Source organism: Anolis sagrei, chromosome 1 (assembly GCF_037176765.1).
Source record: "Anolis sagrei isolate rAnoSag1 chromosome 1, rAnoSag1.mat, whole genome shotgun sequence".
Taxonomy (NCBI): Eukaryota; Metazoa; Chordata; class Lepidosauria; order Squamata; family Dactyloidae; genus Anolis; species Anolis sagrei.
The window spans coordinates 94,211,498-94,225,085 of record NC_090021.1 but is presented as its reverse complement, the minus strand read 5'-3'; the positions used below and the strand labels follow the sequence as shown (position 1 = coordinate 94,225,085).

The 13,588-nt window shown below is 41.7% G+C and overlaps 1 protein-coding gene across 1 annotated transcript in view; it reads left to right on the top strand.

Annotated features, from left to right (window-relative positions):
• Positions 1 to 12,512, top strand: part of FOXO3 (forkhead box O3) — a 129,145-nt gene extending 116,633 nt beyond the window's left edge. The window contains exon 3 of the mRNA XM_060753134.2: positions 12,424 to 12,512. The gene's annotated coding sequence lies outside the window, so the exon portion shown is untranslated. The remainder of the gene's footprint in view (positions 1 to 12,423) is intronic.
• The last annotated feature ends 1,076 nt before the right edge of the window (positions 12,513 to 13,588 follow it).

The following is a 13,588-nucleotide window of genomic DNA, read 5'->3' as shown; positions in this document are numbered from 1 at the left end:
AGTAAAGATAATTGGAATCTGGCTGTTCCTGCCGATGCCAAAATTATGGGATGGCTCCCTCTCACAAGATGACAGCATCTCTTGGTATTTTTAGGACAAGCAGAACAGCATCAGGTGGACTTTCTAGTCCATTATTTCTTATCTCAACAGTGTTAGCTTCATTTTGTAGAACATCACTACCTAACAAATATTCTCTGAATGTTACAGTACCATTTATCCCAGTTTGGTCTTTGCTCTTCACAATAATTCCCTTTGAGTTGCAGGTTTTTCAATGTATGTTTCCCTTTGAATAGTAATCCCTTTTTTCATTAAAAAGCTTGTGGGACTATAGATCTATAGTATGCTGTCTTTTAAGCATGGATCAACTTTGCGGGTGGTGAAGGAAGATCCCATACCTGTAATTGCTCCAAAGCACTGAAAGATGATGCAAATCCTGTGCTGTTGTGTCTCTCCATACAGGACTTGATTTATGAGTGGAAAAACAGCCAGGAGAATTGTGTTACACTTCATTTTGTATTGAAGGCAAATGCATTATCTCTTGCTGTGGACCTAACAAACCTGTCCTAGAACTGGGTTGTTGTAGGTTGTTCAGGCTATATGGTCATGTTCTAGAAGGATTCTCTCTTGACGTTTTGCCTGCTAGCAGTTCATAAAGAAACAACACAATTCTCTTCAGAGTAGTGTGGAGCAGACTGCTACTGATGTTGTGTATATTTGTGCCTTTAAGTGACAACCTCTGAGGATGCCTGTCATAGATGCAGGTGAAACGTCAGGAGAGAATGCTTCTAGAACATAGCCATATAGCCCCAAAAACCTACAACAAACCAGTGATTCTGGCCACAAAAGCCTTTGACAATAGAACTTAAAAAAATTCAATATATGAATTCTCAGTTCGGATAAAGTGACAGTCATGGAGTGTGATGTCTCTTTATCACTGTAATCATTATACTGCACAGATAGAGAAGCAAGCAAGGTCTTTTCAATGTATGGAGTAATGCATTGTTTCCCACAAATGCAGTGATATATCAATGCCCCCGTTTTAGCAATAGTGTACATTTATAGGTCACAAATTAAGTCACAGATTGCCCCAACACAAGAGCCTAAATCCAGTGGCTGGTCCCATGTAGAATAGACCCATTTGAATTACTGCAGGTAGATCGATATTAATTAATTATTTATCATATCTGAAGTGAACCAAGGGTGAAGTTGTATTGGGAAAAAAAACACAGAGTTTAAAAACTTGGCATGATATTAAATGTCATTTGACCAGTAGCTGACCACTTGGAGTGCCTCTGGTGTTGATATAAGAAGGTCCTCCATTGTGCATGTGGCAGGGCTCAGCCTGCATTGTAATAAGTGGTCTGTGGTTTGCTCTTCTCCACACTCTCATGTGGCCTCATTTCTAAAGGTTGTCTCTGCATCTCGTGGTGCCCGAACACAGTTTGTTCAGTTTGTATCAGCCATGGCTTGAGGTTCCAGGTTTTTGCCTGCCACTTTTGGACTCTCACTTGCTTAGGTGTTCCTGCAAGAAGCCTACAGCTCCCAGAAATCCCACCTAGTTTGACATCTGTTAGGATTTCTGGGAGTTGAAGACCAAAATACCTGGGGACCCACAGGTTGAGAATCACTGACCTAAAGAATTCCTGCAGTCCCCATAAGTGGACAGGAAACTTGAAGACACAGACACACACAGTCACATGTGGGAGAGTCTAGTCATTATTCCCTTGGTTGCAGAGGCGAACATTAGCATTTGAGAATTGGTGCCATGGATGGTATAACACATTCTTTAATTGCTTAATATCAAATGCAGATTGGAAATTCTGTGCTGTGATGTCGGCACCCCAGAATAAACTGAGCTGCTTCAGACTGGTTTTTATTTTGCACATAATGACATGATGTGACTTTAGTTCTCATCCCCAAAAAAAGAAATCTTCCTTGAGGAAAGACCAATCTGTTTGCCTACCTATCTGGTCTCCAGTTTAATTCTGCATTTGGTATTTCCCCTTTCCGTATTTTTTTGGTATGCCCTGCCATGGTTTAAAATTCTCTTTTCCTCATCTGAATGGAGAAGGAATTTGTGGAGGAGCAGAGGCACTTGATTGATGGGCGTGCCTTTTATTATACTTTCCCTTTTGAGATGGGTATTATTAACAATCTTGGATTTATTTATTTTTGCCTTCCCTGTGAGACATCAAGGAGACATTGCTGCTGCCTTTTGCAGGGTATGCCTTGGCTTTTTGACCTCTCAGATTCATTTAACCGCATTAGCAAATGAGAGCCTTCCACTGCAGGAAGGGTTGTTTTAATCATAATCACGGTAAGATATATGCTTCCACAGTATAACAGAGGAAGAACGGCAGTCCTGAAAATTCATGTAGCAGAAAGGCTGTGTTTCCTGCGGAATGCCAAATTAGGACTCATTAAGACTAATTCAGAAGTCTGTCTTCATGAATATTTGTGCATTTTCTAAAGATCATGTCAGATAAAATTATCTCTGTTGCTCTACATGCACCAGACTTTTCAACTTGATGACCTTCAAATTGTTGGGAGTACAACTCCCATCAATCCCCGCCAGCAACACCCTTAAGTGAGCTCAGTGGAAACAATGAGGAAGTTGTACATCTGGAGGGCACCAGTTTGGAGCAGGCTAACCTACAGGATTTCCCCAGTCTATATTGGTTATCACACAGGTCTTTTGTTCACATTTGTAGTACATCCACAGACGAATTTTTTTTAACTGCCATCAAACTGACTTTGACTGATAGTGCATCTATAAATGAGAGACATCCAAGTCACCTTGTCATTAAGCAGCCCTACTTAAAACTTGCAGAGTCAAAGTTGTGGCTTCCCTGATTGAGTCTGTCCACCTGTAATCCAGTCTTCTTCTTTTTCCATTGCCTTCCACCTTACCAAGCACTATTACCTTTTCCAATGAGTCATGCCTTCTCATTTCTTTTTTGTTTTTGTTATGTCAGGAACAGCTTGAGAAACTGCAAGTCGCTTCTGGTGTGAGAATTGGCCATCTGCAAGGACATTGCTCAGGGCACATCCGGATGTTTTGATGTTTTACCATCCTTGTGGGAGGCTTCTCTCATGTCCCCGCATGGGGAGCTTGAGCTGACAGAGGGAGCTCATCTGCACTCTCCCTGGATTCAAATCTGACTTGTTGGTCTTCAGTCCTGCCAGGGAGAACATGGATGAGCTCCCTCTGTCAGCTCCAGCTCTCCATGAGACATGAGGGAAGGACATGAGAGAAGCCTCTCATAAGGATGATAAAACATCTAAATATCCAGGCATCCCCTGGGCAACGTCCTTGCAGATGGCTAATTCTCTCACTCCAGAAGCAACTTGCAGTTTCTCAAGTCACTCCTGACAGGGAAAAAAAACTGAACAGTTGTATTCAGAGATCTGACTTTATTTCTGTCCCTTTTTGCTTCTCATCTGTCCTTAACTGCTTGAAGAGTTACATCTGTTATCCGTTGAGGCTTCTCTTTCTTTTTGGCAGCAGATAGTGTCTATTTGCATTCCTGTTTCACAATGTCCCTGGCTTCACTCCAGGGTTCATCTGGCTTCTGGTCAATTGGGCTTAATAGTGCAAATCTATTTTTACACTAGATTCTACAGGGATGTTCTTCAGGTTGTATTTTGACACAGTGATTGATTGGGTGTTCCTAGCTTTATTCTGATTTTTTATATTAGTAGTACATGGTCTGTGCTGCAATCTGCTCCTGGTCTTGTAAGCATGTGTTTAATTTATATGGTGCATTTCTCCCCAAGTGTCACCCAAGGTATCTTCCAGAGATAGTTCATTGAAACCATTTACAATACAATTTAAAAACAATTAAAATCACCATAATAAAAATTTGAAATCTCTTTAACAACAAAGATATCAAAATAAGAATAAAACATCCAGTAAAAGACTCCCTGCATTAAAAGCTTGCAAACAAATATGTCATTGTCTGATAGCAAAAGGAAAGCAGGGAATGGGGCAACATCTCTTCCTATGGAAGGGTTTCAGAGCCACTGAGAAGGCTCTCTCTGCCCTCACCAAGGAAGCTTGTAATAGTAGCAGGGTCAAGAGAAAAGCCTTCCACGGATGATCTTTGGAGTCTGGTAAGTTTGTATGGGGAGATAGTCCAGACAGTCTGGACCTAAGCTGTGTAGAGTTTTATAGCTCGTGGCCAGCATTTTAAATTGTGCCCAGAAATAAAAGGTTAGCCAGTGAAGTTGTTTTAACAAGAATATGCTCCCTATAACTAGCTGAAGTTTCTGAAAAGTTTCCAAAAGCAGCCCTCCGTAGAGTGTGTTACAATAGTCCAAATGGGATGTAACCACGTCATTTGTCACAAAACAGATCTGACATCTCAAGGAAAGTACGCAGTTGGCACAGTAGTTTTACCTGTTCAAATGCACTCATGGTCACTGCTGAAACCTAAGCACTCAGGCTTAGAATTGAATCCAGAAATATGCCCAACCTGCAAGTCGGAGATTTTCTTTGTGAAGAGGTGTAACCCCATCCAGTATATTTTGACAGAAAATGGATCTTTTGCTTGCAGTTATGTAGTTTGTCTGATTTCTACAATGACCTTCAGCTGATGTCTATGTATGCAGTTGCTTCTTTGATTGCATGCGTTTACAATGAACAAACTGTTGGCTTCACAAAATTCCCAGTTGTTGTTCTGCTTCATTTCTTTATCCTAGGCCAAATTCTCCCACAGTCTTTGATTCTGCCCTGTTTCCTACTTTCACATTCCTATCACCTATCGACATGCCCTGATTTGGTATGTGATCAGTTTTCTCCTGGGCTTGGAGGTAGCATCTTTCCATGTCTTCTCTGCCTCTACAGTTGGAGCATAAACTTGGATTGTGGTTATTATATTGATGGGTATTCTCTGAAGTCCTGTTGATACAATTTGGCCAGACTTTGCATTATATCATTCACTGCATTTGCTACATCCCTCTTAACTATTCGTGCTTCTTTTTCTAAGTAAGGTAAAGGTTTTCCGCTGACATTAAGTCTAGTTGTGTCCAACTCTGGGAGTTGGTGCTCATTTCCATTTCTAAGCCGAAGAGCCGGCATTGTCCGTAGACACCTCCAAGGTCATGTGGCCGGCATGACTGCATGGAGCACAGTGTTTCTGAGTAAACACTGTGTAATTATCTGACTCAAAATGTTTCATTTCTGTCCACTTTAGCTTGAAAGGAGCCCCTGGAGGTGCAATAGGTTAAACCGTTATGCCGGGAGGACTAAAGGTTGAAGGTTCAAATACGAGGAGAGCGCGGATGAGCTCCCTCTGTCAGCCCCAGCTCCCCATGTGGGGACATGAGGGAAGCCTCCCACAATGATGGTAAAACATAAAAAAAACATCCAGGCATCCCCTGGGCAATGTTCTTGCAGACGGCCAATTCTCTCACACCAGAAACAACTTGCAGTTTCTCAAGTCACTCCTGACACAAAAAAGAAAACCCAAGTATTACAGTGTTTATGTGTTCGGTTTCTTGTTTTACAATGTGCAGCTTCTTATTCATGCGCCTCACATTCCATGTTCCTAAAATATGCATTGTGCAGCTTTGGACTTTTCCTTTCACCTCTGAGCACATCAACAGCTGAGCGTCCTTTTGGCTGAAGTCATTACCCATTAGCACGTCATGTACATGTCTTCTGCTCTTCCCCAGTAGCTCATTGAGTGTCTTATGTTCTGGGAATCTCATCCTCTGGCACCTTCATAGGTTTTTCAATTAAAAAGTCATTCAAAGGGGCTTTTCTGTTCCTCTTTCTGCGCAGTACTAATAAGCACTAACTATGGTGCTACTGCTGTTGTATCTGAGAGATCAGCTGCCAGGGTCTTCCACTATTACTGCCCAATGGCCATTTAGTACCTTTAGTATGGCTCCTCAGTGAAAGCCTGTCTGACATGGGAGACCTTAGCAGTGAGTGGCACTGTTCCCATCAACATAGTCTCTTTCCTCACTGGATCATTCAATCCCACCACCATGGAAGATATTAATAGCCTTTTTATTTCTGTTTTGCTTCTGACTAATATCTGTCTTGCCTGGATTATGAATTGGGCAGCACGAAATAGTCTACAGTCATCACTCTTGTTCACAGCATCCCTACAAGCCACGTTGCTAATGTTTCATGACTTTAATGGATGAGGAACTGAAAGTGGAAGATATTGACTTGCTGAGACCACCCAGTACCTCTGTGACTATGGTGTGTAGGGACCAAATTCTTTCAAGGCTGCACTAAATTGCCAGGACTCTTTGGCTGAGAGCCAACTGGCAGAGCAGAAATCTGACTGTTGGGGATAAAAAAGACCAGCTTCTGCCCTGGAACTATACTGGGAGAGCATCTGTTTCTTTCCCTTGACTGGATGATGCCTGGGAGTCCCATCTGTGGGATGCTCTTTATTATTGTTGTTATTAGGTTGTTGTGAGTTTTCTGGGCTATATGCCCATGTTCCAGAAGCATTCTCTCCTGACATTTGGCCTGCATCTATCTCAGGCATCCTCAGATGTTGTGAGGTCTGTTGGAAACTAGGAAAATGGGGTTTATATATCTGTGGAATGTCCAGGGTGGGAGGAAGAACTCATGCCTGCTCGAGGTAGGTGTGAATGTAGCAATTGGCTACAATTTAATGGTTTAGCAGTTTTCAAGGTCTGGCTGCTTCCAGCCTGGGGGAATCCTTTGTTGGGAGGTGATTAGTTGGCCCTGATTGTTCCTTGTCTGGAATTCCCCTGATTATGAGTATTTAATGACCTAACAAGGTAAGGTATGGCTTTTTACTGCCTGGGAGAATCCATCTTTCTCCCACCCTGGACAATTCACAAAGAAAGAAGGATTTCCCCAGGCATTACCTGGGGAATACCTGCCATAGATATGGGCAAAACATCAAAAGAGAATGCTTCTGGAACATGGCCATACAGCCCAGAAAACTCTAAACAACCCAATAACAGATCTCACAACTTCTGAGGATGCTTATTTATTTATTTATTTATTTATTTATTTATTTATTTCAATTACTTCTACCCCGCCCTTCTCACCCCCGAGGGGGGACTCGGGGCGGCTTACAAACGAAGGCACAAGTCGATGCCTAAATCAATAAACAAACAATACATAAAAGCAATTTAAACGATTAACAAGTTAAAGACATTAATACATAGTAAAATAGCAAAACAATCTCATGCTCAGTGTTCAGAATCCGTTTATCTATTCCATTCCGTTCGCCCTTGTTTATCGTTAGATCTTTCCTTAGCTGCCAGAATATCCAAAAGCTTGGTCCCATATCCAGGTCTTCAATTTTTTTCTGAATGCCAAAAGGGAAGTCGCTTACCATAGATATGGGAAAAACATCAAGAGAGAATGCTTCTGGAACAATGACCATGCAGCCCGGAAAACTCACAACAACCCAGTGATTCTGGCAATGAAAGCCTTCGACAATACATTGTTGTTATTGTTACCACTTTCCTGTTATCTCAGTTGAGACACAAAGTATTTCTATCAAACCAAAATTGTAAGTGAAGAATGTTGCTCAAAGTGGTGTTGAATAATGGTAACTTCTGTAATAACTGAAAAAGTACATACGCTGGAATAATGAGAGATTACACCAGTAAGCCATGAACAGGATTCCATCCCTTGATTTATAACTATCTTTTACCATGCTGTTTCCAAGATCACTTTGAAAACTAGCAATGCCTTAAACCTGTGAGGCTGCAGAATTTTACTGGCAAATAAGTTTATTCAAGTGATACGCATTTTTAATTCTAATTTTGCATCTCTTTAATCAAAAATATACAGTCTTCCTGGTTAAAAAGCCATATATCGGTAGTTCTTATCTAAATCTCTCTAGACTTAAATGTCCTTGCTTTATTGAGAACTTATTTTGAGCCATTTATTCATTTATAAGGAAAAAAAATCTCAAGTCTTCTGGATTCCTCATAGCTGTCCTTCATCTTTTGCTTTTTTTTTTTTTTTAGCCATACGAGAACTGGGTGTGGGGTTGGAGAGTCTCATATCCTCCAATATTCTTCTTTTAAAAAAATATTTGCTTTAGATCAAGTTTTACAACTTTCCTGCAGATGAGCCCAAATGCATTCAGCCAGCAGCAGATTTACTGTACCTTGCACTTGGGGAAACAGTAGTGCGTCACCTTTCCATTTTGGACAGATTTCCAGTACAACATAATTAGCACCTGCGGGATCCAAACGGGTGCAGTAATATGCATTAGGTAATCCTTCAAGGCTTCTCTCCTGCCACTTCAACTGCCTTTGGAGTTTGGAGAATGCAATTCTGAGATAAATGTGGTGGACTGAGGTTATGCCACTCCAAGATGAAACAGCCTTTCCAGTCTAAGCATTATAAGCATGAAGTAACCACGACAGTAAAGAATATGTAGGCCTCCAGATCAGGGTACTGGGCCTGAGATAAATTAAAAGTGAGGGCTCACAAGTTGCTCAAAACATCTGTGCTTGCAGGTTATTGTCATTTTAATGCAGAAAATATAATTTGGTTGTAATTGTTTTTGTGTTTATGCAAAAGTTCAGCAAGGCTGTCACCCAGAAATAATGTGTTGCTTATTATAAATTTCACTACATAACAAAACACCTACAATGCTCTAGAGCAGTGGTTCTCAACCTGTGGGTCTCTAGATGTTTTGGCCTTCCACTCCCAGAAATCTTAACAGCTGGTAAACTAGCTAGGATTTCTGGGAGTTGTGCAGGCCAAAACATCTGGGGACCCACAGGTTGAGAACCACTGCTTTAGAGTTAATTAATGATAACTTCTAGCTGGCCATGTGAATTGTCCCTTAACTTCTGTTGACAGGGAAAATGAACTATAGTTTACATCCTGTAAGATACTTACAGCAAGGTGGATTATAACGGGGAGTAGAGATGTAGCTAAATCTACAGGACTATTGTGCAATGATCACGCAGCATAGTGTGACCCAGTGCACATGACCTGATGCACAACAGGAGACATTGCACAATGGGAGGCCCTGTTGTAGAGCAGAATGTCCTACTAAGTGTCCTGTTGCGCAATGTTGCAATTCACTAGCATGATTGCAAATCATGTTGGTTTCATAACTGTATCATTATAAAATCATGCATTGTAGCCTCCTGCAGAATCTCAGCCTTTGTCCTTCAACATCTCATAGGTTTGCAGAGTTTTAGTTTAGGGAGAGAAAATGTGTCTAATGTTATGATCTATCCCCTTCCACTTGAGGGCAAGGGGATTGCCACTACCCTGTTGTTGAGGTGTGCTTTCAAGTCGTTTCTGACTTATGGTGACCTTAAGGCACACCTGTCACGGGGTCTTCTTGTCAACATTTATGCAAAGGGGGTTTGTGTTTTCCTTCTGCAGCTGAGAGGAGATTTGAACACTGTTCTCAGACTGAAAGAGTGTGATTTTCCCTGGCCATGTGGGGATTCAGACCCTCATTTTGAGGTGGGAAATATTTGATCCTACTCCAACACTCAGTCCACTCTACTATCCTGGCTTCTTCCTGCATGGAATATTGTTCCAAATGTCTGTATACACAATCCTGACAATTTTGGCTCTTACAATTTTTACAGGAGCTAGAGCTCTCATGTCTTTTGCATGGGATAATATTGTCCCATTTGTTTTCGGGGAAACCATATTGAAAAATGACCAATGCTGTTTGAAAGTACCGTTGGCTCCACATCTGAGAGATTTCATCATGTCAGGTCTGCCTGCACCAGATTTCATTCTTCTATCATTAAATTGACTTATGTCATTAATGCCTATATAATTAAAAGTGGCCCCTGGTGGCACAGTGGGTTAAGCCACTAAGCTGCTGAACTTGCTGACCGAAAGGTTGGTGGTTTGAATCCAGGGAGCAGGGTGAGCTCCCGGTGTTAGGCACAGCTTCTACCAACCTTGCGGTTTGAAAATATGCAAATGTGAGTAGATCAATAGGTACCGCTTCTGCGGGAAGGTAACGACACTCCATGCAGTCAAGTTGGCCACATGACCTCGGAGGTGTCTATGTACAACGCCAGCTCAGAAATAGAGATGAGCACCACCCCCAGAGTCAGACATGACTAGACTTAATGTCAGGGCAAACATTTACCTTTAATATCATTAAATGAACAGTTGTGGCTTGAATTACAAACTGTATTTTGGCTATGAAAGCTTTTTTGAAAAGTAGTATCTTCACAATTTGAACGCTGGCCTCCAAAAGATTAAAACCTTTGCATTGTCTACATGTGAACTCAGGTCTGCTAAATGTTATCTCATGTATTCATATAAAGTACTTAAAAGCACAGATTATGTTGTGAGGTCCTAAGGCTGCCTTGTTATCAGAGGAGCCAGGGTGAATCCCTTATCCAGTGGCTAGGCTGACTGAAGGATTTGCAGAGATATAGCCCCAAAAGTATTCTCCCACCTCAACAATGTCTGTCTACTTAATAGGAATTAACAGGGGCTGGTGTAAATTTGAGGGGGAACAACTTATCTGAGTTGTCAGTGGACTCCCTCTTATGGTAAGCCTATTTGGTAGACACAGATAGAAGCAACTCTTCAATGGAATTATTCCAATTTCAATTTCCCACAATTTTTACCAGTGTGTTTTGAGTTGGAAGGATAATGTTAACTTTTAAATGGCTGCCTCATTTAAGTGCTGTTTACATCTGTTGCTGCTTCCATTTCATAAATAAAACTGGGTTGAGATAAATGTTAAGTCCACCAAGGTGGCATTTTGCCAAAGTCTCCTTCAAGTCTCAATTTTTTTCTGTCTAAAGCAGGCACGGGCAAACTTGGGTCTTCCAGGTGTTTTTGGACTTCAACTCCCATAATTCCTGGCCTCAGGCCCCTTCCTTTTCCCCCTCAGCTGCTTAAGCGACCACTTTTGCCCACATATTCCTTTTCTGTGTTCCTTCTGATGGAAATGTGGCAGGCCTCTATAACGTGGGGCCTTTGTAAGTGGTGATTCCAAGCGTAGGGAGTACCCTTCCAAAGGACCACTGCCAGAGTTTAGTAAGGAATGTATCTTCCGTTGTGTGGCCCTAAGGATGATTATGTAGGAGCAAATGTCTTTAAGTCGGAGATTGGAAATTGGAAATATTACTTTCAAGTTGACAGATCCTGGGAACTATGCGCTGTTGGCTTTTTAAAGTAAAATTTCACAGCTTTGTCTTACTCTATGCATCCTGACAGATGTAGGAATTTCTTCTAGTCAGACATAATGATGCCTGACTCTGTTACAAACACAGAATCAAATGTGTGGATTCATCCATTTCCTTGTTCATAGAATCCTTGGCAAAGTTTTGATTGCATACAAAACTATTTTTGTTCTTTTCTCCTGGATGAAAACCTGATGATGTCACAGAGAACAATTAGCTGTCACCTCAACAAATTTCCCATTGCAGCCAATGATGCACAAAAAGCAGAGTCACACACAAGTGTGCCACATCTATTAGCTAGTGTCTCTGTGCCTGATAAGTAGCACAGCATGGAAAAGAAGTGATGTCGAGGACATCTCACCAGTTTGACCTACCATTCTAGGCACTTTATTGACTTTCGACATTTTATTTAATGATAATAATAATAATAATTTTTAGTTGTACCCCGCCACCATCTCCTCAAAGGGACTCGGGACGGCTCACAGAAGCACTCCAAGTGCCACATGCAGACAACAATACATAATACAGTGACATAAGTATAATCAACAGCACATTAAAATCTCAATGATAAAATTACAAAAAATTGACAATTATACAATTTTTAAAACGCAGTGGAACCTGCGGGCCAACAATCAATCGAAGGGCGGGCTAGTATTATCACCGATTCATCACATTGGCCATGGATTACTCAGGATCAAAGGCCTATCTGAAGAGCCATGTTTTTAGACTCACGCGGAAGGCCTGAAGAGAGGGGGCTCATCTAACCTCTTTAGGGAGGGTATTCCAGAGCCAGGGAGCCACCACCGAGAAGGCCCTCTCTCGCCCCCACCAACCAAGCTTGAGACTGACAGTAGGACCTCCCCAGCAGATCTTAATGCTTGCACCGGTTTGTAGAAGGAGATGCGGTCTCGAAAATAGGTTAGACCCTAATTGTATAGGGCTTTGTAGGTAATCACTTGCACTTTGAAACTTATCAAGAACCAATGGAGCTGCTTGAAAAGGGGCAAGCTTTAGGGAGCATACCAGATTAAACTGATTAGCTGTCCTGAGGGTTAGAGGTGTCTCCTTGCCTTGACGTTGCATGTCCTTTGTGCCATTGCAGAGAAATACCTTTGAGAAAAATCTGTGTGGGTTTTCCCAAGAGAATACTGAATTTCCTAGAAATTTGCCTTTATGATCACCTGCCTATTTGGACTGTTTGTGGGTATTCGCTGAACTCAGTTTTGTTTTCTCTTGTTGCTTTTTAATTTTGCTTTTCTTTTCTGTTTTTTCCCCTTCTAGGCCCTTCACCTGACACGAGTCCTAAAAGAAAAAAAGAAAACCCTTTGCCAAAATCAACTGTCAGCAAGGACAGGGATACCGTTTACAGCTTATTACCTTTTGTCAGCCCTGCTTTCTTTTTTCCTATTGAAACAGAGACTGTTAATGAGCCCCCAGAAGCGGAGTGGCGAACTGCCTTGCCGGGAACGGAACTCCTTCGGAAGGATGCAAAATCTTCCTGTCACGGGGTGGTCCAGCACCAACTTCTGGAGAAGTTGGTTCAGCCACTATCCCGTTTCACAGCACACTGTGTAGCCCTGACAATATGGATTCTTGTATGGTGTATGGTGTACCAACATAGTAATGGGTTCATGGATGCTTTTGGCTGGCTTTTATTTTTCAGGGTTCCCCCCTTCCCCACCCCCAAACCTACCACTCTGGGTGTATTCTCCCTCTGCCCCTGGAAAATGCTTTAATTGTTCCTTTTTACACTCTGTTTCCCTATTAATATGAAAAGCAGGAACAATATATGCACAGTGAGAAATCTGGATCCATTTTGGCTTGAAATACCAAGAGCACTTGAATATTACAGTCCTTACGGCATCTACTAACTAATTGGATTCAAGAGGTAGTTTATGAGGAGGAGAGTGGTTGTGTTTGTGTTTGGTTTGGTTTTTGTATTATTATTTTTTTAAAGATTGGTTAATTGGTTGTTTCTGATTCTGTTCTCAACAATGTCCCTGAGCAGGTTCTGTTCCTAAATGTAAGAGTATGCCTTTCTTTTTATTCTCAGCACACCAAGAGGGTGGATTTTTACCTCACCAAACAAGCCGTCGCCAATTTTGCATCCCAGCCAGTGTTCAGAAAGTGTTTTGTGGGGAAAGGCGCTTTATAGTATTTCGTGAGAGAGAAGGCAGCTGACTTACCCTCAGTCAGATCAGCTTTGGCCCAGTGTGTGATGCCAACCATTCTGCCCAAATAGCCGCAGTGGTTTTGGGGTTCTTGTACGCTTGCCGTTGACCTGCCCATACAGCTTAGCACCTCTCTGAGTAAGGGAGCTGCACTGTTTACCATCTTGCCAGTCAATTTTTAACCAGCTAGAAGGCATTAGTTTGCTTTCAGATGGATAATAATGACAATAATGACAATAACAATAATAACCAAGCAAAACCTAACAAAAAACTAT